Source organism: Felis catus, chromosome E1 (genome assembly GCF_018350175.1).
Source record: "Felis catus isolate Fca126 chromosome E1, F.catus_Fca126_mat1.0, whole genome shotgun sequence".
In the NCBI taxonomy this organism is placed as follows: domain Eukaryota; kingdom Metazoa; phylum Chordata; class Mammalia; order Carnivora; family Felidae; genus Felis; species Felis catus.
Window position 1 is genome coordinate 21,336,899 of NC_058381.1, and position 26,874 is coordinate 21,363,772.

The following is a 26,874-nucleotide window of genomic DNA, read 5'->3' on the forward strand; positions in this document are numbered from 1 at the left end:
GCTGATCCGGAAAACTGAACACTCCACTCAGTTTGGTGCTGCTGGTTCTCCAAACATCCACCCTCCCCACCCCAAGCAAGATGCCTTGGGGGCTGATATCATGCCTGCCTTTTCCCACAGACTCCAATGTCAAAGTCAGGGCTCTGAGAGATGCCACTGTGCTGTAAGGGACCTGAGAGTCTGTTCTGGCTGCTGCCCACCCGAGATCCCTTCAGCCCCGCCCCCCAAGGGTTGTAAGTTTCCCCATTTCTCCTCCTGCCACCGAGAACTTTAAATAGCCTCCAGCACACTATGTGGGTGCCAGAAGTTTTAATTAAATAATGTCCAGCTGTCAGAAAAGCTGTTATAAACGGTCCTTTTGTCTGCACCACTGTCTGGGAAGCCAGGAAGGAGAGAAGCTAGTGGGTTATAAATACGAAGGCAGAAGTTCAGTGGGGAGCCTGGGGGCAACAGCTTTTAGGCACCCTGAAAGCCACTGAAGGGATTTATTTATTTTTAATATGTGATTAGTCCATGGAAGGGCTCTTAGCCCTGGCTCCGTGACTGCATGTGCATAGGGGATAACCTGAAAAGGACTGGGCAAACCGGGGTCCCTGTGAAGAGGTGTCTCTCCCAGACTGCAATCAGTATCCCCTAATTGGGAAAGTAGAGGGCAGGGTGGGTGCTGGCAATTCAGAGACAGTTCTCAGATGAACTTTCGTGATCGCTTCCCTCTTCCCCTCCCTTTTTTTGGTCCCTCCTTCCTCTCTTTCAACACATACTCTTGAATCTCTATGACGTTTGAGAGTTCTCTCTAACAAAGAGGAATATATACATACTTGTGGAGTATGCATTAAGTGCTAGGTATTTTATGTATATTACTCCATTTAATTATTGTCAAACACAAAGAAGATAACTATTATAAAGACTGATATTGTAGATGAAGAAACTGAGGCTTGTTGAGATTAAACAACTTGCCCGGGTCACATAGCCAGTAATGAAAGGACTGGGGACTAGAACTCCATTAGGCTACAGACAATATCTTTTGTGTATTGTCTTGCTGTGGTGCTGCTGCAAAGGTACCTGGCACAGATAGAACTGGAGAAATATTTACAAAAGGAGGAAAGGAAGGGAGGGAAGGGGGATGGAGGGTAGCAACTCCATTCTGTCACTCACCAGAGCCAACAACCTTTCCATCATGACACATTATCTCTGGAGAGCACAGGCAGGCAGGTAGAAACTAGTTAAAATGTATAAAACAGTTGAGGGAAAGGCGTTGCTAAAAGGTGCATAAAAACAACATGATTAGGAAGCAGAAAGTTGGTTTCAAGAGTCGTAGAGGAGGTGGAGCTAAAATGCTATGGGTAGTCAGAAGAGGGAGGTATGACTTCCAGCTACAGGAATGGGGGACTTCAGGGAGGAGGCTGAATTTGCGCCTTGAAGGATGAGTGGGATTTGGACATTGAGAGATGAATGGCAGGTAGGCTCATCAGACAGAAGAGATGAGGAAGAATCATGAGTAGCCTATCAAGGAAGAGATAGACCCATGGTCAGGGCATCTGGGAACCACCGGATTGGAACCTGAGCTTCATGGTGTCCTGGTGAGGTGCCTGGGACTAATCTGGCAATGCCATGGGTGAGGGAGAGGTGGCCAGGGCTAAGGCAGCCCAGGCTGAGTGAGCCTGAGTCTGTGAGTACATGCGTGCGTGTGTATACGCATGTATATGCCAAGGGGGTGGTTGGTACTTTTGCCTGAGCTTAGGTGCCATTAGATGCAAGTGGAAATTTGTCTGTTTCTTTGGTGGATCTGTTATGTACAGGTCTGCCATTAACCTCTGTCTGGTCATTCACAGAGATCTGATGATGGGTTCTGCAACCAGCAGAAACGGTATGGAGTGACTCCCAGGATGGGCATATTCTGGTGGGTAGAGGACTTAGGCCCTAGCCTGCCCCTAGGAGACAGGGTCAGGTATGGCACCACAATGGTGGTTTTGGGGGTAAGAGGGTGTAGCACAGGGACTTGGGAGCTGGAAGGAGCTAGTCAGGGATAAGGGCTCTGACTTCACTTCTCTTCATCTGTCCCCACCATCCTGCAACCTGCCACCAGCATAGACAGGCTGGCCTAGGGCCGAGGGGCAGTGAAGGCTTCTCAAGGCTATTATTGAGTTGTCCCTCGCTTCTGCCAGACGTTCTCTGAGAGTGATAGGAACACAGGTCACAGGAACAAACAGTTCACTGGTAGCCAGTGCCCTTCACCTATGTGGACAGGCCTGGCCGCATCCCCAAAGGCCAAATGGAAACTCCCAGGGCTGTTTCAAGAGGCATGGATGCTCAAAATGAGAAGAGCTGGGGCAGAGAGACTCAGGGTTACCTTGATGAGAGCCCTCCCCAGCACAAGACAAGAGCCCAGCCAAAGACAGCTGTCACTTTTGGGTGGAGAAGTCATCCCTTGATGGCCACAGAAGCCTGGCTCTTCCATTGACGGGGAGCCCTTGATTCCAGCTTTAGAGCAGGTGGTGTAGATAATTCTCCACGGGATGGGATTCAAGGGACATGGGTGGAGGATTCTAGCGACACTAGATACGAAGCAGGGATTCTGAATTTAACATATCTGCCATCAAGCCCAGGCAGGTATCCTGGGTGGCCTTGGGCATGTCTCTAAATGTTTCTGGGCCTTGACTTTTATACTTACAAACATTCATTCAGCAAGCACTTTGGGAGCACCTACTGTATGCGAAGTGCAGTGTTAGGTACTGGGGAGCAGACAGCAGAGAAAAGTAAATGATCTCTGCCCCCATGGCACTCCCAGTTTAGTGGAAATAAACAAGTAGTCACACAAATAAGTGCATTATAATGCATCACAATAAATTCTCTGAGGCAAAGGTAGTGTGGGTCCCATGGGAGAACCCCTGTGTTGGCCTAGGAACTGATACCTCAAGGGTAAGTACAAGTTATCTGAGTCAGACTTGGAGGAAGAGCTTGTGCAAAGACCCTGAGGAGCAGAACATAGTAATATGTTTTAGGAGCTGAAGTTAAACCTGTGTGGCCCGATTGCAGTGAGCAAGGGGCAAAGCAGAATGACATGAGGCTGGGGGTGGAGGGCAAGAGACAGGATGATCACACAGGAGCCCTTCAACCATGAGAAAGATTGCGGACTTCACCCCATGATTGTTGGGAGGTCACTGCTCAAATCTGAACAGGAGTGTGATGATTAAATTCACATGCTAAAAATAAAATAAACAATCAGAGATGGAAAAAAACCAACAAAACCACAAAATACTTGGACCTCCCTGCAGGGGAAAAAAGAGATTTAAACAAGTATTTTCATGTTATAGCATTTACCCCCATGGGAATAATCTACTAGCAGAACAAAGAATTATGTACAAAAATATTCATTATAGTTAAAAAGACCAAAACCACTCTGGCTGTTGTGTGAAGAGAATAAACACTAATAAGTCTCTTGTGTTTGCTTTGAGCTAAGAAAGACAGAGGCAGGGCCTCAGCCCCAGTGGGACCAGAAGCAATGATTCTCAACCTTGGCTGTACTTTAGAGACACCTGCTATGATAGCCAGCTTCCAAAATGCCCCCCCCCCCCCCGCCAAAGCCTTACCCTCCTGGTATACATGTCCCCAGGTAGACCCTCCCACAACAAATAGGACTATCCTGTTCAATGTAACCCAAGACGGTATGTGGAGACAATGGAGTGTGAATTCCAAGGCCAGGCCAAGACAAAAGACATGGTGGCTTCTGTCTTGCTCCCACCTTCTTACATCCCTTGCTCTGGAGAAAGCCAGCTGCCTGTGGTAAGGATGACCAAACAACCCTATAGAGAGATCCATGTGGCAAGTTACTGAGGCCTCCAGTCAATAGCCACGTAGAAGAGCCATCTTGGAATCAGGCCCTCCAGCCCCATCTAATATCTTGACTATAACCTCATGAAGGACCCTAAGCCAGAACCACTAAGCCACTCCTAGATTCCTGACACACAGAAGGTATAAGAGGATGCCTATCTATTGCTTTAAGTCATAAAGTGATCTGCTGTGTAGCATTAGGCAATCGGTGTTCCTAGGGAGCTTTAAAAAATATTGATGCTCAAGCCCCATCCCCCAGAGATTCTGATTCTTTTGATCTAGGGTAAATTCCAGACATTGGTGTGTCTAAAAGCCCTCAGATGACTCTAATGTACAACCAAGATTGAGAACCACTGATGAGTGTAGGGGGTAGGTCAACCAAAAAAACTTAAGCGTGGTATTGCCTCAATTTCCAGAGCTAGAACTCAGTTTATGTTGAGGGTTCTATCCTGGGGGAAGGAAAAAGCCCAGTTTGTGGATTACAGCCCTGGGTCATTGCGCACTTATGATCGGGTTGCCTTAGTGTCCACTGCTTCTGACCAAAGGATACCTAAATTTCCCTGAGGATACAGGCCTATATAAAGGAAATTAGTGGCTTTAGCTGAAGGGAGAAGAGAAGTCCAGCACCAGGCAGATAAATCCACCTTCTACAGACCACAGCTTTGACCCATAAACCCTCTCTGCAGTCCTACACCTTCAGGATGAAGGTGTACAGGATGCTCAGTGTTCCAGTGATGGACAGCTCTCCTGATTCCTCCTACCTGCCATTGTGTTTTCTGCCCAGACCCTGTTCCTGCCTCTGAATATGCTCTTTGAAAACTTTATGAGCAATGATGACAGCTGACTCTGAAAACCTTTGTGCATCTTCAAGTTTCCATGGTTAACGGGACATTGTTCCCGTCTCTGAATAATAAGTCAGGGGGCCCGATGGTCTCTTTGCTCTCCTTCGTGTTACTTGCCTGATGAAACTTGCAATAAAGTAATTAAAATGATTGTAAAGGGAGCCCTAGGAGATGAAAGATGCTGATGAGACAGTCAGATGCTGTGAGCTCACCCAGCTATCTCAACGCTGCACGCCAGGGGTGACTGGGCTACTCTCCTGTGATTCTCCTAAGAATGGGCACTGGTACCAGCTGCATCCCTGTGATACCTAAGATGCTCAGAAGTACTGATAGATTTTTTTGAGCACCTGGAGCATGGTAGGTGTAAGAGATACAGAACGTAGTAAGATCCTTTTCTTCTTTTTAAGGAGATCTTAGCTTGGCAGAAACAAATAAGGGAAGAGATAATAGAATGTGATGAGTACCACTCTCAGGGACCTGTGGAAGCCCAGAGGAGGCACTTCACTTGGCCCAAGAAGTCTCTGGAGGAGGTCAGATCTTAGGTGTTTTATTGCCTGGGTAAAGATGGTGGGAAGTCAGTACGAGAGGAATGGCAGGTACAACGTACAGGTGTAGGAGCTTGAGGCTCTTCAGGGAATTGCAAGCATCTCCTTGCAGGTCTAAATGTTTCCTTGGGACCTACAGCTTAGGGGGGCAGCCCAAAGGCAGCTGGCAAGCAGCACTTCTTTAGGCTGAGTACCAGGCTGTATATAGAAGGCATCCAGCAGGCAGAATTCACCATTTCCCATCACCCCACCCTGCTACATTCCCAGATCCTACTCTTGCTTTTCATCAACCATGGGTGACCCTCCCATTCACTGCCCCAGCCAAATGTTTGTTTCAGCCCCACCTGCAGAACCAGCACTTTGATCTGCTTTGTCCTCTGTTGCCTGATACACCAAACCCTTGGCTACTGGCCTGTGTTTTCCTCCTGTCTCCTGCCTACATCTTGTTGAAATTGGCTTCCATGTGATCAACCTTTCTGACTCTCAGATGGGCCTCAGTGCCTTCTCTTAGGAGCTGTATCCATAGACAGCCTTAGAATTTGTAAGTGTTCTTCCTGGACCAGGAGCTAGACAGAGGAGGCCTGGGAAGGGAGAAACCCAAATGCCTGAGGGGATTCCAGGAGACACGCCTGGAAGGAAAACCCTGGGTAAGAAGGTAAGGGGGTCCTGGGTATTTCCTACTTCCTGTCATTGGCCCTAGAACAGGAGTCACAGTGTAGGCATGTTCTGTGGATATAGAGCTAGGAAGATTGTGTAAATAGGTCACCTGGTCAGTGAAACAATGGAGGGTGCTGGGGCACAGCAAACAGGAAAGCCCACACCCATCTAATGGGGGATGCTGCTACTTAGTTCCGCTGTTCCCCATTCCACATGGGAATGCAGGTGCAGTGTAACTAGGCATAGGAATTTCTCAAGATAAACCCCAAATATGGATTTTAATGGAAAATAGTAGGCTGTTAATTCAAATAAAAACAAACAAAAAACACCTGTACATAGAAAAGAAGGCAGCATGGTTTTCGAATTTCAGCAATTCCCCCACAGAAAGATGGGCAACTAGAGACCAAACCCTCCAAAGCTACAGACGTTGACAGCAAAGCAGGTGATGAGGTACCCCCAAGAAGCCTAACACACGAGCAGGTGGGGACAAATCATTAACAACCCTAAGCCCTGCAAGGTCTCAGCATCTATGTGGCAGGAAGCAGAAGGAGTTGTCAGGTGTTTGCTGGACCTGAGAAAAGAACAATATGCAAATGGCCAACTGAGACTCACTGGAAAGTTCTATGGAGGCAGGAGAGTTTCATAGTGATGGGGAGGAAGGGGGAGAGACACCTTTTTAATTGCTGCAAGGACGGCTGCCAAAGAGGTCCAGTAATCCCACTCCCTTTTAGGGTCTGGGAGGAGGTGACTTGTGTCCCACTGGAGTTCCAGGACTGTCTGCTGTGCTGGCTCAAGTCTTCCATATTAATAAAGAGACAGGGAAGGTTGGCACCACCATCCCTAATACACACTCACGTCCTTCCCACCCGGCTCCTACGACTCCTCTCGGTGGGCCCTTGCCCTGCCTCATTTGCCCAGCCTTTGCCAAAAGGAAGTGGGGCAGCCAGTGCCTCAGAACAGAGAGGAAAGGAAAGCCAGCCAATTGTATAGCAGCCGGCTGTGCTACTCCCCATGACAGGCACCTTAACATCAGCCTTCACAAGTTTCCCCTGGATCCTAAAAGAAGGAAAGAATGGGTTCTCCCACTTAGGCGCAACAATTTTGTGCCAGGAAAAGACACCTTTCTTTGTTCAAAGCACTTTGAAGCCTCCTGTTTAGACTTAACAGGACAAACTTGGCCACTTAAAATGGACGCCGTTCCAACCGTTTTTGATTGGTGTACCCACTGAAAGTCTGTGAAACTCAAATCAAGGAGTCTTTTGAAGGAAAACAACACTTGTGCTCCAACAGGACCTCCTCGTTTAAGATCAAACATTAGAAGTCAGCAAGTACTACTTGAACGCAGTTATGCTTTTAGAAATCTTTTGAAGGCAAAAAGAAAAAAAAAAGGGATAATTACACTGGAAAAAGAAATAACAAGCTTAAGAAAGACGACGAAAACTTGCTTACAAAAAGAACGCAGAGCAACACGAGGACGGATCAAAGTCACGTGCTTGATGGAGACTCTGGAAGCAAAGAACGAATTAGCCCAGGACATAGCAGAACACATTTTACCAACTGCCTTAAGTGGTTTTCCTCTGGAAGATTTCGAGATTCCTGGACAAGATCAATAAGATAATTACCAGACGTTACCAATTCTGTAAAACAGACCAAGAGGACCTTCATTTAAAATTAGCCTACATAGGGGCGCCTGTGTGGTTCAGTTGGTTGAGCGTCCGACTTCGGCTCAGGTCATGATCTCAAGGTCAGTGACTTCGAGCCCCGTGTCAATCTCTGTGCTGACAGCTCAGAGTCTGGTGTCTGCTTCAGATTCTGTCTGTTTCTCTCTCTCTCTCTCTCTCTCTCTCTCTCTCTCTCTCTCTCTCTTTCTCTCTTAAAAATAAATAAACATTAAAAAATGCTTTTAAAGGACTATGACAACGTGTTTCATTTATATTAAAAATTTTTTTTGTACAAATGTTGGGAGAGTACATTCTATGATAAGTAGGAGTTAACTAACATTAAATATGAGTTAAAGAAAGAAAAGAAACTAGAAGGTCTGCCCAGTCGACTAGTGGGTGAATGCAAGGGGTCTGTGACAAGGTCTGAAGGGATGGACCATTCTAGACTCTATGTTCAAAACTGACTGGCCAGGGATCCCCAATGCTCATACTGATGAGAAACTGCTGGGTATGGGATCAGAATTGAGTGGAATAGGGATAATAGTATAAAAAGAAAGAGTCCATCTAAAACTGGGGTGGGGCCGTAGAGCCAGAACATCTCAGAAGGCGAGCTGCCATGTTTTTAAATACTACACAAACACAACCAAAGAGGGAGCCCTGTGGAGTTAGAAGGCTACCCTGAACGAGGGCCTCCTTCACAAGGTTCAGGAACATTGCATTTACATAAAAACAAACATAAAAATGTCAAGGGTGAAACCCACACAGAATTATTATTAGAACAAAGAGACTAAGGAAGAGAATAACATCTTTATAGACAGCGAAAGTGTGCCAGAGAGAGGTACCTACAAAATAAATCAAAACTGTAACCTATTACTTCAAAATGAGCTAAAAGACATTAAGGAAATGACATCATCACCCACATGAATGAGAATAATAATAATCATAACCTCAGAGATTACCTGACAAATCACAGAAAGGAATTGGAAGAACAAAGTTGTTTCAGAAAGGAAGACCCAAAGTAGAGGGAATGTGAGAGTGAATAGATATAATAAATAATGCCTTATAGATAACAGAAGGTAAATAGGAAGAAATTCATAAGACTCAAAAGAAGGCGGAAAAAAAGAGAAGATAAAAGGAATTTGAGAGAAAATGAAAATACTAAAAGATGCCTGGAATATTTTGTATGTGGCAACTGTGGTCCCGGAAAAAGAAAACCAAAGCAAGGGGGATAGAGCAAATACTAGAAATGATAATTTAAGGAAACTTTCCCAAAATAATAACAATAATTAAAGATCTGACCCTACACATTGAAAGAACACACGCACACAGTGTACCTGAAAAACTGAGGCCGAATGATTGATAGCAAGATGTCTTGGTAAAATCGCTTCACGTGAAGAAGAAAATAAAAAAAGGCAGAAGAAAATTATTCAGGCATCTAGCCAAAAACCAGGAAATGGCTTATAAGGGAAAGAAAAATCAGGTTATCAGACTTTCTGACAATAATACTTTATGTTAGAAGAAAATGAAGTGACGTTTTTACGGTACCTAAGGAAAGCAAATATAATTCAGGAGTTTTATATCCAGAAAAACTGGCTTTTGTGTACAAAGGGCACAGGTAACTATTATCTGCATGTAAGAACTAGGGAATTTTATTCCTAAGAGCTCTTCCCGAGGGATTTACTAGATAATAAGCTTCACATAAGCAAAACAATCAAAGAGACATTGATATATATGATACGCTAATATAAAAGTAGATTTGAAGGAGAGCCAAAAGGCAGAGGGTATAGTCTGCAAGGCTATATGATTTGAAAATACAGGTACAATACAATTACACAAGTTCAGGAGACAAGGAGGGGGACAATGCATATGTTTTTTCTAATTGTTTTCAGTAATCATATTTGGACAGTAGCATTTGTATTGTTTTTCTGAGACTGTTGAGTGGGTAATATGAGGTAAAGCAAACGATGAATCACAATTAATCATTGAATCACAATTAATCATTCTAACCTTATTATCTCCTGCATCCTCAAGAAACCAGGAGGCTCAGTTTAGCAGAAAGGAGATACAGATGCAAATATATACACTTTATTTATAAATGTGTAAGCATTATTATGAACACAAATATTTAAATATATGTGATAGGTTTTAATCCATTTCAATATGCTTACTGAAGTTCAGATAGACTCATCTTTGGTCAGTGGGAGTTGTTTATATGTATATATAATTGGTCAGCTTGGGAAGATAATAGGGAACAGTTCATTATCTTGAAATCGGGTGAAGAAAGAGAATGGGGGCTCCTGGGTGGCTCAGTCTATTAAGTGTCCAACCTTTGGTTTCAGCTCAGATCAAGATCTCATGGTTTGAGGGTTTGAACCCTGTGTTGGGGTCTGTGCCAACAGCTTGGAGCCTGCTTGGGATTCTCTCTCTGCCCTCTACCACCCCCTTCTCTTTCAAAAATAAGTGAATGAACATTAACAAAAAAAGAAAGAGAATGGATCAAGCATTTATTCTGCTTTTCTTATAGGGAAAGTGTCTCTTTATAAAAGTCTTTGAAATAATGAATGGAAAAGAAGTGATTACATTAGAATGTCATTGTAAACTCTAACAAATGATGAACTTTAAGCATTGAATACCAGTGGCTGGAAGCATCATGAAAGGAAAAAAGACATCCGTTGCCTCCTGATGTACCACTTGTGGTCTGGCCAAAGGGGTCAAACCTGAGTGTGGTTAGGCCTCTGGACCCAGTTACCCTTTTGCAAGAAATGCAGGGGACAGTGGAGCAGGTTGAACTGTCTCACGAGTGAGCAGTGGGCAAACCCTAGACAGGATACATTGTGTGAACCATGAAGGGTTGGAGAGCAACCTGTAGTGCCTTAAACAGGCAAGACTAGACTCTGGTCACTAGTGACTCTGGTCACTCTGGTCACTTGGGGGATAAAACTATAGGGAAAACATAAAGGATGGTTTACTATAAAAGTCAGAGTATAATTCCTTTGGGGTGCAGGGGAGAGGTTGGTGACCGGAAAGAGAGACGTGGAAGGGACTGCTGGGGTCACTGGTGAAGTGCTATTTCTTCACCTGCATGATGGTTATGAGGGTCTTATCACAATATTGTAATATTTTCTTCAAGCTATAAATTTATTTTGTGTGTTTTTTTGTATTAGTTTTATTTTAAATAAAAAGGATGGGTTTTTTTTTTTTGGTTTTGTTTTAAAGTGTATTTATTTATTTTGAGAGAGACAGAGACAGTAGGAGTGGGGGGAGGTGCAGGGAGAGAGGGAGACGGAGTACCCCGAGCAGGCTCTGCCCTATCCATGCAGAGCCTGATGCGGGCTCGATCCCATGAAACTGTGAGATCATGACCTGAGCTGAAACCAAGAGTGGACGCTTAATTGACTGAGCCACCCAGTCTCCCCCAAAAGGTTTGTGCTTTAATTTACATATCAGTTTTTAAAAATTTTTTAAATGTTTCTTTATTTTTGAGAGAGAGAGAGGCAGAGAGCCAGTGGGGGAGGAACAGAGAGGGAGAGAAAGACATGAAATTCGGAAGCAGGATCTAGGCTCTGAGCTGTCAGCACAGAGCCTGAGGTGGGACTCCGACTCACAAACCGCAAGATCATGACCTGAGTGGAAGTTGGAAGCTTAACCCACTGAACCACCCAGGTGTCCCTTAATTTACATAAGTATGTAGGACAAAGGTAACATATCTACTGGACCCCTTTGGTCCCTAAGACCTCCTTATTCCAATTCTGCCTGACAGGACAGACACTGGGTACTGGTTCTAACATGGATCCCCAACTTCATATTCCCCTGCCTTTTAGACATTTAAAGAGATTATCCAGAGAACACGTAGAAGTCACGAGAGTAAACTAACTATGGGCTTTTATTAGGCAGCCAAGAATGAGCTGAATAACAAAATAAAACTTGGCTCAAAGTAGAGGGCTCCTTGCATTTGACATTTTTACTTTATTCTAACCAGGAGCTCTCTGGGACAGTTCCAGAAAATGTCATGAGAAATGTATATTTATAATGGTGGCTCAATATTGTTAGGTGAATTCTACCTTAACATCCAATATGCAAAAGTTCATGGTAATTGTGATATTTCCATCACAATGTATATTTCCATCACAATCAGGATTCTCCCCTTTAAAGCTGGGTTTGGCTTCAAGATTCCTTTAAATGGCAGCTGGCAGGACAAGGTATGCATTTGTTTACAGAACCGTAATTGCTTAACAGTGTGGAGGGAGGTACGGGCTGTTCAATAATTGTGCCAGCCCGTGACAAAACAAGGCCTTTACACAGAGGGGACCCATGGTTGGGAGGGCCAAGATGTATATAACAATGCAAAGAATTAGGGAATGACCTTCATTCCTTCTCAGGACAAACCCCCAACTTTTCTTCTTCATTAGCTTGGGTCTTCACACAGTAGGACAGAACTACTCTGCTAAGAAAATCAGTGCGTTCAGGATTTCTGAATCATTTTGTTAAGCACATTTCTAATTGTTCAAATTAGTCATAAAGGCTGTTTTTGCTATTTTGGGGCTCTTGAGCATCTGAAGCATTCCCTTCCTATGTTTGGAGACTTCTCTGTGGTATGAATTTTAGTGAGAAGAAGAGACTATCTTTCACTGTAACAGCTGAAAAGGCCAATTACTCATTTTCCCTGTCTCCTCTGTGGCTAGGAGGCAGGCACGTGACTTGAGTTCAGCCAATCACAAACATTCACTCCAGACTTTGTGGCCAAGAGACAATGATGGCAGCGAATTCTGGAAGCAGTAGTGAGGGGTGCAGTGGCATCCTGTTTCTACGGACGGGGTGGCTGACTCATTTGTGCGAACTTCAGTGTTTTGGGTTCCATGGTGGCAGAAGCAGTGTTTTTCACTGGTCTCGTTCTAGGGTGTGGGCTATATTGCACAGTCTACCTGTGTTCCTGCTTATTTTCTGAGGATTATTCTAATCTACAGTCTTCTTGGCAATTCTTTGAGCACCCCAATATCTTTCAACAAAGGTCTTCTCTATTTAAATCATCTGGAATCTTTTTTTCTTTTTGTAAGTTTCAATTTAGAAATCTGGCTGATAACATGGTTTGAGGCAATGATATGATAAGTCACTTGGCATGAAAGATGATAAGACCTCACAGAAGGCAGATAAACTGATCTTCATGAGAAAGAGGAATATATATATTTTGGAGTATTGAAGAAGGAGTGGAGAGAAGGACAGAAAGAAGAAGAGAGGGTAGGGAGTTGAAACAAGATAAGGTGAAGGACCTGTGAATATTTCCTGAGATGGCTTAAGAGGATGTTAAGAAAATCTAATGTTCCATGTAAAGTTGCTTTAAGTGCTCTAGTATAAATTACTTCCCTCTTCCTCAGCTCCATAAGTGTCTAGAATAAAGAGCCAGAGGAGCACAGGAGAATTTAAGTCCTTTGGATGTTTTCAAACATTTTCAGGAGGGAATGCTACAGAGTGATGAGAGGGTTCAAGAGGTTACAAGGTCCTGGGTGGCCTCAGGATCTACTTAGGAGTAGTGGAGGAAGCATTACTGCTCCTTCCAGTGAAGAAGACAACGAACGTGAGACACGGGCATGTGGATGGGAGTCAAGGGTAAGAAATGGTGGAGACATTTCTTGAAGACAAGAAATGAGGCTATACACAACTGGGGAAAGAAGATACAAAGCAGGGCAATTGGATTCTAATGGGTTTTAGTCCTTTCATTTTTAATTAGATATTTCCAGGTATAATTTACATACCATAAAACTCACACCTTGTAGAAGTGCAAGTCAATGACTTTTGAGTTGTGCAACCATCATCATGAACCAGCTTTAGATTTCTTTTGTGCCCTTTTGCTGCCAGTCCACATTCCCATTCCCGGCCCTAAGCAAATGCTGATCTACCTCTCTCTCTCTAAATCTGCCTTTTCTGGAAATCCCATACAAACAGAATCATATAAGATGCAGTCTTGGATATGGATTCTTTCACTTAGCATCATGATTTTGAGGTTCTTCTGTTACACAGCATGTCTCAGCAGTTTGCTCTGTTTTATTGCTGGATAATACTCTATTGCATGTGTATCACATTTTGTTTATCCATTCAACAGTTAATAAACAACTGGATTGCTTCCACATTTTAGCTATTATGAGTAAGACCACTCTAAACATTTGGATACAAGTCTTCATGTTTTCATTTCTCTTGGGTAGATACCTAATTGCTGGATCACATGGTAACTGTATCTTTAACCTTTTGTAGAATTGCCAAATTGTTTTTTAAAATTTTTTTTTTGACATTTATTCATTTTTGAAAGACAGAGAGAGACACGGTGCAAACAAGGGAGGGGCAGAGAGAGAGGGAGACACAGAATCCAAAGCAGGCTCCAGGCTCTGTGCTGATAGCACGAAGACACGGGGCTCAAACCCACAAACCGTGAGATCATGACCTGAGCCTAAGTCAGACTCTCAACTGACTGAGCCACCCAGGTGCCCTTGCCAAATTGTTTTTTAAAGTGGCTGTACTGGGGCGCCTGGGTGGCACAGTCAGTTAAGCGTCCGACTTCAGCCAGGTCACGATCTCACCGTCTGAGAGTTCGAGCCCCGCGTCAGGCTCTGGGCTGATGGCTCGGAGCCTGGAGCCTAATTCCGATTCTGTGTCTCCCTCTCTCTCTGCCCCTCCCCCGTTCATGCTCTGTCTCTCTCTGTCCCAAAAATAAATAAAAAACGTTGAAAAAAATTTTTTAAAAAATAAAAAAATAAAATAAAGTGGCTGTACTTTATATTTCCACCAGCAATGAATGAGGGCTTTCTTTACATAGTCACTGAGATCAACTATTGTTGGTGTTTTTGATTAGAATTATTTTACCAGGTATTTAGTGGTATCTTATTGTGGTTTCAATTTGCCTTTCCCTAATGGCTATGGCATGCAGTACCTTTTCATGAGCTTATTAATATTCATGTTGTTTCTTTGGTATAGTGTCTATCCAAGTCTTCTGCCCATTTACTTTATTTATTTATTTATTTTGAGGGGGTGGAGGGGCCAAGAGAGAGGGAGAGAGAGAGAGAATCCCAAGAAGTCTCATCACTGTTAGCACAGAGCCTGATGTGAGGCTCAAACCCATGAACCGTGAGATCATGACCTGAGCTGAAATCAAGAGTTAGATGTTTAACTGATGAGCTACCCAGGCGCCCCTACTTTTTTAAAAGCAATCTCTATGCTCAATATGGGGCTCGAACTCACAACCCTGAGATCAGGAGTCAAATGCTCCACTGACTGAGGCAGCCAGGAGCCCTTCTTCTGCCCATTTAAAAGAATGAATTATTTGCCTTTTATAATGGAGTTGTAACAGTTCTTTACATATTCTTAATATAACTCCTTTATATCATTTGCCAATATTTATGTTACTTGTAATATTTATATTACTTACAAATATTCTCTCTTATTCTGTGGCTTATTTTGTTCATTTTCTTAACAGTGCCTTTTTAAGAATGCTTATTTAGATGAAATCTAATTTGTCAAATTGTTTCTTTTTTGGTGTTGTATCTATGAAGTCTTTGCCTAATACAAAGTCATAAAGATTTTTTCCTATAAAAAGTTTTATAGTGCATCCATTTTGAGCTATTTTTTTGTGTGTATGATATGATGTGAGGGTACAAATTTGTTATTTTTTGTATATTAATATCCTATGGTCCCAGCATCATTGGTTGAAAAGACCATCCTTGCTCCACTGAATTGACTTGGCACCTTTGTCAAAAATTAATTTACCATCAATAAAAGAATTTATTTTGGGACTTTCATTTCTGCTCCATTGATCTCTAAGTCTATTCTTAGTGTGGCATAGTATCAAACTTCCTTAATTTCTGTAGATTTATAGTAAGATTTGAAATTGGGTAGTTAAATCCTCCAAATCTGTACTTTCACAAAATAGTTCTGTTCATTTGACATCTTTTGCATTTCTATATAAATTTTATAACCAGCTTGTCAGTTTCCTAACAAAGAACTTTGATAACTTTTCTGGTTTGAGTTGAATCTGTAGGTCAATATGGAGAGAATACTGAGTCCTCTAATTCATGAACTTGGGCTCTCTCTCCATTTACTTAGGTATTTAAAATTTTCTCTCAGCATTTTAGTTTTCAGTGATCAGGGTTTGCATTTCTTTTGTTAAATTTATTTTTAAGTATTTTACCCTTTCTGATGCCATTGTGAATAAGATTATTTTCATAGTTATAGTTTTGGATTTTTCATTGCTATCATATAGATATGCACCTGATTTTGAAAAATTACCATGTATCCTGCACCTTTGCAAAATTTGTTCATTAGTTCTAGCCGTGGGGTTTTTTTTTGATTGATTTCATAGATTTTTTGATAGATTTGATAGATTTCATATTTTTCTACATATAGGATCATGCCGTATCAGAATAGAAAGTTTTCCTTTTTCTTTTCCTGTCTGTGTGCTGTTAATTTACTTTTCTTGCCTTATTACACTGGTTAGAACCTTCAGCATAATACTGAAGAGGAGTAATGAGAGTCAATATGCTTGCTTCCTTCCTAATCTTCAAGTGGAAACATTCAGTCTTTCATTATTAAATATTATGTAAACTGTAGGGTTTTCATAGGTATCCTTTATCCAGTGAGGAAGTTCCTTACTATTCTTACTTTGTTGAAAAAGTTTGATCATGAATGAATGCTAGATTTTGTGAAATGATTTTTGCGCCTATTGTGATTATGTGTTTTTTGGTCTTTATTCTACTCACATGGCATATTACATGAATTGATTTTCATATGTTAAAGCCAATCTTACATTCCTGAGACAAATCCCACTTGGTCATAATATATATAATCTTTTTAATATGTTAATTCAGTTTGTTAATATTTAAGACATTTTGCATGTATGTTTATAAAGAACATTGATCTGTTGATCTTCTTTTTTGTGATGCCTTTGTCTGCCTTTGGTAGTAGGGTAGTACTAATGTTACCTAGTGAGTTGGGAAGTGTTTGCCACTCCTCTATCCCCTGAATGAGTTTATGGAGGTTTGGTATTATTCCCTATTTAAAAACGTGAAAGAATTCAACAGTGAAGCCATCTGGGGCTGAGCTTTTTATGCGTGTGGAAGATTTTTAATTATTAATTCAATTCCTTTGCTTGTTAGAGGTCTATTCACATTTTGCATTCCTTTTTGAATCAGTTTTGGTAATCTGTGCCCATTTGCCCATTTGCCTGGACTTAAACTGCGGAATTTTTTGCCATGTGCTGTGCAGCTGCTTATGTCTCTGCTCAGTTTCTTAAAGATTTCCCATGTTATTTTAGCTTGCCATCCTAGGGTCTTCGTTTCTACCTAGCTTAGTGGTCATCCAAGAATGGGCAGAGTTTGTGCTCAAACTCCTCTAACCAATAGGGCCTCCACCTTTTGTAGGTGGATCTGTTTGAGGGCTGGGGAGTGCATTTAAAGGTCATGCAATTTTCAGCTTTGCCATGGTTTTTACTTTCCACCAGGCACTCGCAGGTCCCTGGTGTTTGAATAGCCAGGTCACGTACGGATGTGTGGAGAGCTTATCAAGCCCCCTGTAGTCTCTTATTTCCAAGATCTCTCTGTTAAACTTCCGGCTAGTCCTCAAGTCTGCAGTTCACCTTGCCTGGGATCGCCACCTGAGGCTAGGAGAGCTGTAGTTTCCCCATTCATAGCTGGCACAGACTCTCCCTTCCACTCTCCATCAAGTCAGTGCCCTCTGGCAGGGAAGCTGACAGTTTTTATGGCCAGCAAGCATGCCCTAGACTCCTGCTGTTCATACCTGAAGTTTCAAAGTTTCCAAATGTGTTGTTTGTCTTTGGCCAATTTCCAGAGACTTGAAAATGGTTGTTTTTGACAATTTTGCCTAGTTTTATAGTTTGTTTTTTGCAGAGACGATGTGTCGACTTCTTCACTCCTCTACAGCTGGAAGTTTTTTAGTCTTTTAAAAGGCTGGGTGTGCGACCTGTCAGCTAAGCCTCTCCTTGTTTTGAAGGTGCTGTTGGGCATTAGGGAGCCAAACAGTATAAGCTTTTTCTTTTTTTAAAGTCAGAAATAGAAATGATGCCAGGGAAGATGTGAGTTGGGGCACTGGAGAGACTGAGAAGTGGAGAGAGGTCAGGAGGTGATGAGAGAGAGCAAGAAGTGAATGGGACAGGGACACAGAGGTGGAGGCAAGAACTGAATTCATGGTCTATTGGAAAATATGGAATTTAAAAAGCCTATCTTTCCTACCCTTAATGCCCAAGCTAATAGCCACTGTTTTCATGAGTGTTTCTCCCAGGCTCCCTGACTGGAACTTCCAGTCCTCTGGGGAGTGGGTAGGTGTTAGGGTAGGGATGAAAATGTGTTGACCATATGATGAGGAAGGTAGGGTGGCAGGAAATTGTGTGCCACTGGGAAATGGAAATGGCCTGCATATCAGCATCAGTTAGGTGGGCTGGAGTTGCTGACTTCGACCTTAGTTCTACCTTTCACATAAAGATTTGGTCCTGATAGGAGAGGGGCAGAAAGAGAGGGAGAGAGAGAATCCCAAGCAGGATCCACACTGTCAACACAGAGCCCCACATGGGGCTTGATCCATAAACCATGAGATCATGACCTAAGCCAAAATCAAAGAGTCGGATGCCTAACCAACTGAGCCACCCAGGGCCCCCTGGTCCTGATACTCTTAAACCAGAGGTGGGCAGATTATAGCATGCAGGCCACATATGACTTGCCATCTGTTTTTGTAAATAAAGTTTTATTGGTACTTGGCTACACCCATTGTCTCCATATCTATGGCTGCTTTTGCACTAATGATCAGCATTGGATAATTATGACAGAGGCTGCATGGCCTACAGGTATAATCACATATTTACTATATGGCCCTTTACAGAAAAAAAGCTTGCCACTCTTCTTTTAAATTAAAATTGCAGTGGATTACCTCCATGAGGCATGATAATGTGGATAGAGCTTCATGCATACAATCAGAAGATAGGATGTTAAGTCTGGGCTATGTTACATATCAGCAGTGACCCCTCAGGGCAAGCATTGGCTCTCTCTTGGCACTGACCCCCTGAAAATAGGAAATCAGAGGACTCTTTCCATCATTTGGGGTTGTTGTTCAAACAAAACTACTGTATGAGAAAGTATGTTGCAAACCATGTAGCACCATATATATGCTGTTTGTTTTGACGTATACAGAACACTCACTTTGACCTTCTAAATCCCCTGTTTGGATCCATTCTTCCTGTGGACTGAATGCTGACTTGTATACTTGAAAAAAACCTTTTTTAATGTTTATTTATTTTGAGAGAGAGAGAGAATACGCGAGTGGGGGATGTGGGAAGGGCAAGGAAAGAGAGACACAGAATCCAAAGCAGGTTCCAGATTCTGAGCTGTCAGCATAGAGACCCATGCAGAACTCTTAGAGCCCCTGTGGGGCTCAAACTCACAAGCTATGAGATCATGACCTGCACCGAAGTCGGGTGCTTAACTGACTGAGCCACCCAGCCGCCCTTGCCTTATGTATTTTCATGTGAAGTATGTGATGTAGTATTTTCTTAGGCACTTTCCTTGACTTGAAGAGGGATCAGGAGACCATTTGTATTACAGAAGAGAGAAAGACAGGACAAGAGGACTCTAAGAAAACAAACCCCCTTGTGTCATAGACATGCTGCAAAGGAAAAGTCCATAGGCCACTTTTCCTCCCAAGGATGTCCCTGCTGAGAAGGACAAGCATTTGAGGCTTAATCTTATGAATTATTTCTTTTCCCTTCAAGAGCCTGAACATGGTAAACCCTATTACACCAGCAAGGGTAATTTCAATGGTTGACATGAAACTGAATTTTAGGTGAGAGTTTATTAATAATTGTAAGCTTGAGTTGTAACTCAGAGCCTGGGATTCCCAGCCTCTATGGCTACAGCAAGAAAACTACTCCTTTCAGGCATTTGGCCAAATTAGAAAGATTAGAATTCTCCATGTGGATTCCCGACTGCAATGCTGAAGTCATCTGTAATCTGGCAGACCTTCTCAGTGGGGGAGGTTGCCAGTCTCCAGGTCCAGGAGATAAAGGCCACATCTTCTCCCCCACTTTGGTGTCTGCAGGTGAATTACTACAGAATGAGCTATGATCCCTGTTCATTTTCTGCCTGCCCTGTGAGTTCAGGTCCTGGTGTGTGAATGCACAGGACCCACGGGAGTGTTGATTGCATGTAATTGCCTACAATCAGATGGCAAGGGAGGACTTCTGAAAGCCTGATGGGGCCAGCGAGGTTAAGACTAAGTGCATCTGAAGAAAAGCAGAATCAGAGTCTGTCCCCGGTGGCGGATGTGTCCTGGGTGGCCTGCCTCAAGATGCCATTAACCAGGAGAAGTCAAGGGGGCCTGTCAAAGGAGAGTGTGCTTATTGGTATAACTATTTGTCAAAGTACTACTGGTAATGGAGAAGTCAGGAGACTGGAACTAAATAGCCAGGGGCAGGCGTGAGCGGTCAGATCCCATAATGAGAGGGACGAGGCATGAGGGACAGAGAGATGAGTGAGGTTCATTAGGGAGAGGAAAGCAATAGAAGCAGTTGTGAATGGGCAAGTCAGGGTCGTTCAGAGCTGGGCCTATGAACACTGGTTGTAATTAGCTAGTTCTCCTTTGGTTGAAAATAACAGAAACTGGCTCTGGGCAGCCTGAAGAGGGGAAAAAGACGTTGGGAGACAGTTACTAAAAGGATAACTGAAGCATCTAGTAGAATTGAAGGGTGGAGATGCCTGCAAAGATCAACCAGCATTGGGAGTTGGATTACCATGAAGAAACCAGACATTTTCCTCTCTCTGACTCTTGCCTCCTACTTCTCTTTATGTTTTCTTCATTTTTATTTTTTCACTGCCAAATGACATTTTTTTGCTAATCAGGTTGTGGCTACTAGGAGCCCTGAGTTATCACGTCCTCAGTTCTGGCTACCTGGGAAGAGTGAGTTGCTTTTCTCAGGGCAGAAACCACCTTTGAAGGGCTCTGATTGGCCCAGTTCTGGTCAGGTGACCACCGCTGGACCAATCACCTGTGGTTAGGGTCACAGTGAAGAAGCGCACAACTCCTGTGGTTAGAGGAGGGGCTGGGAAAGCAATAGTTCCCAGAAGAAAGCACGCAAGCTTCTAGGAAAGACGAAAATGCTTCAGAGAAAGAACGATAGCTGGCAGTGACACCAGGTGTCCTGCACGGTGATTTTTTTTATCTGCACCCTGCTAGGCTTCAAGAAAATGAGGGCAGAATTTTTAAAAGGCTAAGCAGAAAGGCTTAATATGGTGGGTGTTCTGCCCTACTCCTTCCTGTCTCCTTCCCCAGCCTCCTCAAAGAACAATCCAGTGGGCAGCAAGGCCGTGCAGAGGATGCAGTGAGGAGGGGCCACTCTGGAGATGACCAACTCTAGAGGTGGTGGGGCTGTGCTCTGGCCCGGAGCAAGACAGGATGTGGTCAATCCACGAGGTGCTCCATCCATCAGATGTTCTTTCTAGGAACCTTAAGACTGAGGATGGAGAATTGGGGCCGCTGGTGAGAAGGATGCAGGAATGATGATCTAGGAGACAGGTGGAAGAATGTTTGGAATTGGGTTCTTTTCTTTTTTTCCTTCCCCTTTCTGGAATAGATGTGGGGATGCACATTTTGCTTCTAGCATTACCCTGGACCTTGGGGAGTTGAGGGGACCACATGGGGACCAAGGAAAAGACAGCGGGGAAGCTGGCTGCTGAGAGCTGGCTCCGGTGGCAGAAGGCTTTCAGGGAGTGGGTGAAGGTGGTTCTGTCCAGCCTAGCTCAGCATAGAGGGAAATGGACCAGGATTTGGGCTGTGGGAGGCCTGGTTAAAAATAGTGTGTCTATTTTCCCTGATGTCTCCTGCACTGTCCTACAGGGTAAGGATTCCTTTGCTGATGTGCACCCACTATGGCTGCCTGATTCCTGGGCAAGGTGCAGATGTGCAGTGCTGAAGGAACCACACGGAGAACACTTTGCAAACACATGGAGAGGACCTCTTGGAGCATTAGATGCCCTGCGGTAACCACATGTGTGAGATGAATTCCCTTTACTCCTCTGGTCATCCCCATTTCCCCCTGGCTTTCAGAAGGCAGAAGGCATCTTACTTTTGCTCTGCAGTGTTCTTTTCCCTCACTCTTCTATCAAGTAGTTCATAGCTTGACTGTAATCAAACACATTAACACCATGTAAAGACAACTCCATGCATGTCATTCAGTCATCCTGAAAGGGTCTGATACCCCGCCCCCAAAGACCCCATTCCACTGATCTTCCTGACTCATTTCCACTCATCCTTCAGGTCACAGCTCAAATATTGCTTCCTGTGGAGTGGTGTGGCCCCTGTCTGGGCTGCTTGCACACTACCAGGCTTGTGGTGCTGCTTCGATGGGATCTGGCCAAGGGTGTATTAGATGGGGTGGATCCGCAGGGTGCACAGGGGTGGGAGGGGCAGGCTTAGCTAAAGATCTGTATGCTGAAAACTATAGAAAACTTATGAAGGAAATTGAAGAAGATACAAAGAAATGGAAACACATTCCGTGCTCATGGATTGGAAGAATGATTATTGTCAAATGTTGCTTCCTCTGGGAAGCCCTCCTGAGACCCTCTTCCTCCCATAATGCACCTGCATTACAGTACCTAATCCATTGTATTGTAATTGCTCATATGTGTTGCTGTTTCCCCCATCAGTCTGTGAATGCTATGAGGGCAATGGGGTGGGTTGAATGGTGACCTGAAAAATATCAGGTCCTGATCCCTAGAACCTATGAGTGTTACCTTATATGGTAAAGTTTTATGCATATGTGAATAAATTGAGGATTTTGAGATGAGATGGTTCTGGATTATCCATATGGGTCCCAAATGCCAGGATAAGTGTCCTTAGATGAGATAAGCAGGACACACAGAGGAGATGGCAACGTGAGGATGGAGACAGAGATCAGAGTGATGTGGCTATAAGCCAAGGAATACTGGCAGCCAGCAGAAGCTGGAAGAGACCAAGAAAAAGTTTCTGCCCTAGAGCCTACAGAGGGAGTGGGGCTCTGCCAACACTGATTTCGGCCCACAGAAACTGATCACAGACTTCTGGCTTCCATAACTGGGAGGTAAGAAATGTCTACTGTTTTAAGCCACCAAGTTTGTGGCGATTTGTTACAACAGATGTAGGGCATGAACACAAGTAGGGACCATGTCTCTTCATCCCAGTACGTCACACATACCCCAAAAGGATTAGGTGTGCAGTGGTTGTTGAATGAATGAATACCCTAGAGGGCAGTCTTTGAACCTAGTCAGAAGACGAGGCATATCAGGGGTCTGGGTCAGTTGTTGGTCCTGCCTCTCAGTCATCTCCATTTCCCAACAACCCAGTTGCCCCATTGTTAAGGTAAAGCAATTGTATCTGCCCAATAGTATGGTTTGGTGGGTTAAGTGGAATGATGGGTAGGAAAGTGTTTTGAAAACAGAACATCACTGTTTTTCTCTTCCCCCCTGCCTGGCCCCTTCCTGCCCCAGGCTGAGGATAACACAACTAACACAACTAGACTATCTATGGGCCAGTAAATACCTGTCTCCAAACCACAGTGTGTCCCGATGAGGAAAAGCTTAATGATGCCTTCAAGTGGTGGGCTCAGCTCATGATGATCTCCCTAGAACCAACTGTCTTCTTTCTCCCAACCAGCTTTAGAAATTATTGCTGGTCAGGGGCAAAGAGCTGCTGTAAGGTGGTGACCGTTAGTAGTCTTCTGGGCTACCATGCTCCTGTCTCCTGTGTGTCCCTATTCTTTCCTGTGGGCAGGTTCCTGACACAGCCACCTTATCACCTGTTTGCTTCTTGCCAGGTAGCATACTCCTGATGCAGCTGATTCCAGAGATCTCATTCCTGTTACGCCTCCCTGTTGCAGTTACTTGGACACAACTGTGTTGTCAAAGCAACTGCCTCTATCAACTTATCAACTTCCCAGGAAAATATAGTGGTCCATACGAATTCATGCTGTAAGTAATTGGAAACTACTTTTTTAGTATATAAAAAAAATCAGAGTTGCTGATTCTAATGGAAACTTTTCCAGACATAGAGCATTAAAGATCTTCGTACTCTTTGGATCAGGAATTTCACACCTGGGTTCCAAAGTTACATAAATGGATTCACAAAATAACCTTACTGCTGCATTTTCTGAATAACCTCAAGCTTCAAAACAGCTGAACCATCCAAAATAAGGGGCTAGCTTAATAAATTGTGGCTAGCAACTAACAACTATTTTGGAGACACTGGAAATAATATTTAGGTGTCTATTATATATATAATATATAACATATACATTATATATAAAATATATGTTACATATATAAATATATATAATAGATACCTAAATATTATTTCTTTTTCTTCTTGTGGCTTCTCATCAAAGCTCCATACCCACACATCCAACTGCTATCCTGACATGTCCCTAGGATTTTTAAAATTAACATATCCCCAAACAAATATTTTTTCTATTTTGGAAAAGTGTCAAACTTGCAGAAAATTTTCCAGTCATACAATAAACTCTTGAACATCCTTCCCCAGGATTTACCAACTGTTAACTTTCTGTCATATCAAATGGAAAGTTTGATTTCCCCCCCACCTCCCCTTCTGCCCAGAATCTGTTCCTTTCCAGGGTTCCATCTCTCCATCCCCAGCACCCCTATAAACCTTGTTGATCTCACCTGGGAGTTGTTTGAGATGCCTCCAACTTCCTTTCCCCCCACATAAAACCAACCACCCAATCCTGTTCATTCTGTCTTAAAAATAATTGAATCCTTTCACTCCTCTCCATTTCTGCTGTCATCCCCCGATCTAAGCCACCGACATTTCTTTCTTGGACTGTTGCAATTGCCTTCTAATTATGTCCCTCTTGCCCTCTCTTTAATCCATTTTTATTCAGAGTAGCTTCAGTTTGAACTTTGAAACACATCCAATTGTACCAGTTTCTTGCTTAAAATTCTTAATGGCTTATCCTCAATGGTTTGTTCATTTCTATCCCTGACCTCTTTCATACCACCCGGGCCAGGTTACGTCCTCTGTTCTACACCCCACCCACTCTCTCTTTTCCCTTCAGAGTACCTCTCATAATTGTCACCACAGGGTAATTCACACACGTTTGTTGACCGCCATTGTCTCCTAGAAGTTCACGAAGGTGGGGACTTTGATGGTATTAGTTACTGCTGTATCTTCAGAACCTGTTCTACCTCACCTGCACAATGCTTGACACACATTTGTTAGATGAACGAATACACAGAAGAAGTAATGCAAAATCTTGTAGTGAGCAGATTTTAATCTGCTGTGAAATGAAAACCTGGAAAACCAAGTTTGAGCTGCATGTAAACTGAGAGCTTAAAAAAACCCCACTAACTGCTGGCCTGTTTGCACATTAGTATTCAGATTTTCTACCACCTACCTGTTCAGAGGTAGTGAGAACTAATAGAAGGAGATTTACTTCTGGCCCTATCCCTGGCTGGAAATCTTGGGCATGTTCTTGGTTTCTTTGAGCCTCTGTTTCCTAATCTACAAAATGGATACATTAATAATCTATCAGAGGGCCGCTGTGAGGTTTAAATCAGATGGCCTTGCTCCCGGGGAGGTTGGTCAGGAGTTCACACATCCTCATGCTGCCCCTGTTCCCGAATGATTTGACCTGCTCAAAATCAAAGGAAATGAAAATCTTGATGGTGGAGCTAGGTTTTATATGTTATTTGTCGCTGAGAATTGATGTTTTCTATTTGGAGAAGGGTGTGTGTGTGTGCATGCATGCGTGTGTGTGTGTGTGTGTGTGTGTGCACGTTTGCAATGGCTTTTCACCAGCAGGGAAGAACCAGGAGGTCATGTGTGTGGTGCACCTGCAAGGGGGTCGGTTTCCTGGGCTAGAACCCAATTAAGACTTTTTGTGAAAATTATCAAGCTCTTTATTGATGAAGCCCCTCCTCCCCCAACTAGACAACTCGACGCGTCAGTATTTAGCACAAGAAAGGTAGAGTCTCAGGAAATATCAGGGCCTTCATGTCTCACTGCACAAATATCATAACTCCTTTCAAGGGCGTGTTATTAGCATGCCTTTCAAACAGGCTCGCAGAAGGTTGCTAACTTACACACTATGGGCTTTGCCTTCCCTTGTCTGCGGAGTATCACACAACCTTCTATCCCACTCCCCTCCTCCCCCGACCCCCAGTTCTCAGAGTGTGTAAATAAGTACATGGGGGAAAGGGTTTTGGATTATACTCGTGTAAAAGAAAGCCTGTGACTTTGGATGTAGTGGGACATTGGTGTATTAGGGTTTCCTAGCCCCTCCTTGGGGATAACCCTCTTCTTCCTCCTTGTAAAGTAGTTTTCTGTAGGCAAAAAAAAAAAAAAAAAAAGGCTGATTTTACATTCTGAGTCTATGGTCTTATTTTTCTACAATATCTCATACTTTGGGAAGTGTCCCTATGCCACCGATTTTTCTGAGGGAGGGTGATGGAATCTAGAGCCAGAAACCCCTTATGGATGGTAGAGGACATTTCGAAAGAGGGGAGGGGAGGGGGTCCATGTAGACAGGCAAAGCAGGACGTGCTTTCAGAGAAAAAAAGGGCAACGTGGATGGCCACGAGGACACCTCCAACTCCCCATGAAGATTTTAAAATTTTGTATTTATTCCCTTGGTCTATGATGACAGTCAAAGGATATTTGCAGTTTTTTTAAAAAGAAAGCTTTATTGAGAAACAATCAATCTATAAGAAATTGCATATATTTAAAGTGTGCGGTTTGGGGCGCCTGGGTGGCGTAGTCGGTTAAGCGTCCGACTTCAGCCAGGTCACGATCTCGCGGTCCGTGAGTTCGAGCCCTGCGTCAGGCTCTGGGCTGATGGCTCGGAGCCTGGAGCCTGTTTTGGATTCTGTGTCTCCCTCTCTCTCTCTGCCCCTCCCCCGTTCATGCTCTGTCTCTCTCTGCCCCAAAAATAAATAAACGTTAAAGTGTGCGGTTTAATGCACCTTGACATATGTATACACCTGTGACATAATCACCACAGGTAAGATAATATCCATCATCCCCAAAAGCTGACTTGTGCTCCTTTGTAATTCACCCCCATCCCCCAGCACTGTACCCAGGTGACCAGTGATCTACTTCCCGTCACTATAGATTAGATTGCATTTTCCACAAGTGTATATAAATGTAATCCTACAGCACATAATTTTTTTTTTTTTGGTCTGCCTCTTTTCACTTGGTGTAATTACTCTGAGGTTGAACTCTACTGTTGCATGCAACAATGGCCCATTCATTTTTCCCCCTCTGGGCTTATACCACAGTTTGTTTACCCATTCACCTGTTGATGGACAT

At 43.4% G+C, this 26,874-nt stretch overlaps 1 protein-coding gene, 1 long non-coding RNA gene and 1 pseudogene across 2 annotated transcripts in view; 2 read left to right on the forward strand and 1 right to left on the reverse strand.

Annotated features, from left to right (window-relative positions):
* The window catches only part of LOC111557838, a 29,106-nt pseudogene extending 21,562 nt beyond the window's left edge, over positions 1-7,544 (forward strand).
* ASIC2 (acid sensing ion channel subunit 2) overlaps positions 1-26,874 on the reverse strand; it is a 1,012,019-nt gene that overhangs the window by 392,354 nt on the left and 592,791 nt on the right. The gene's annotated exons all lie outside the window — the stretch shown is intronic.
* LOC123381990 overlaps positions 20,634-26,874 on the forward strand; it is a 45,539-nt gene continuing 39,298 nt past the window's right edge. Inside the window, exons 1-3 of the long non-coding RNA XR_006589685.1 lie at positions 20,634-20,810; positions 21,415-21,569; positions 23,373-23,522. This is a non-coding gene — a long non-coding RNA (uncharacterized LOC123381990). The remainder of the gene's footprint in view (positions 20,811-21,414; positions 21,570-23,372; positions 23,523-26,874) is intronic.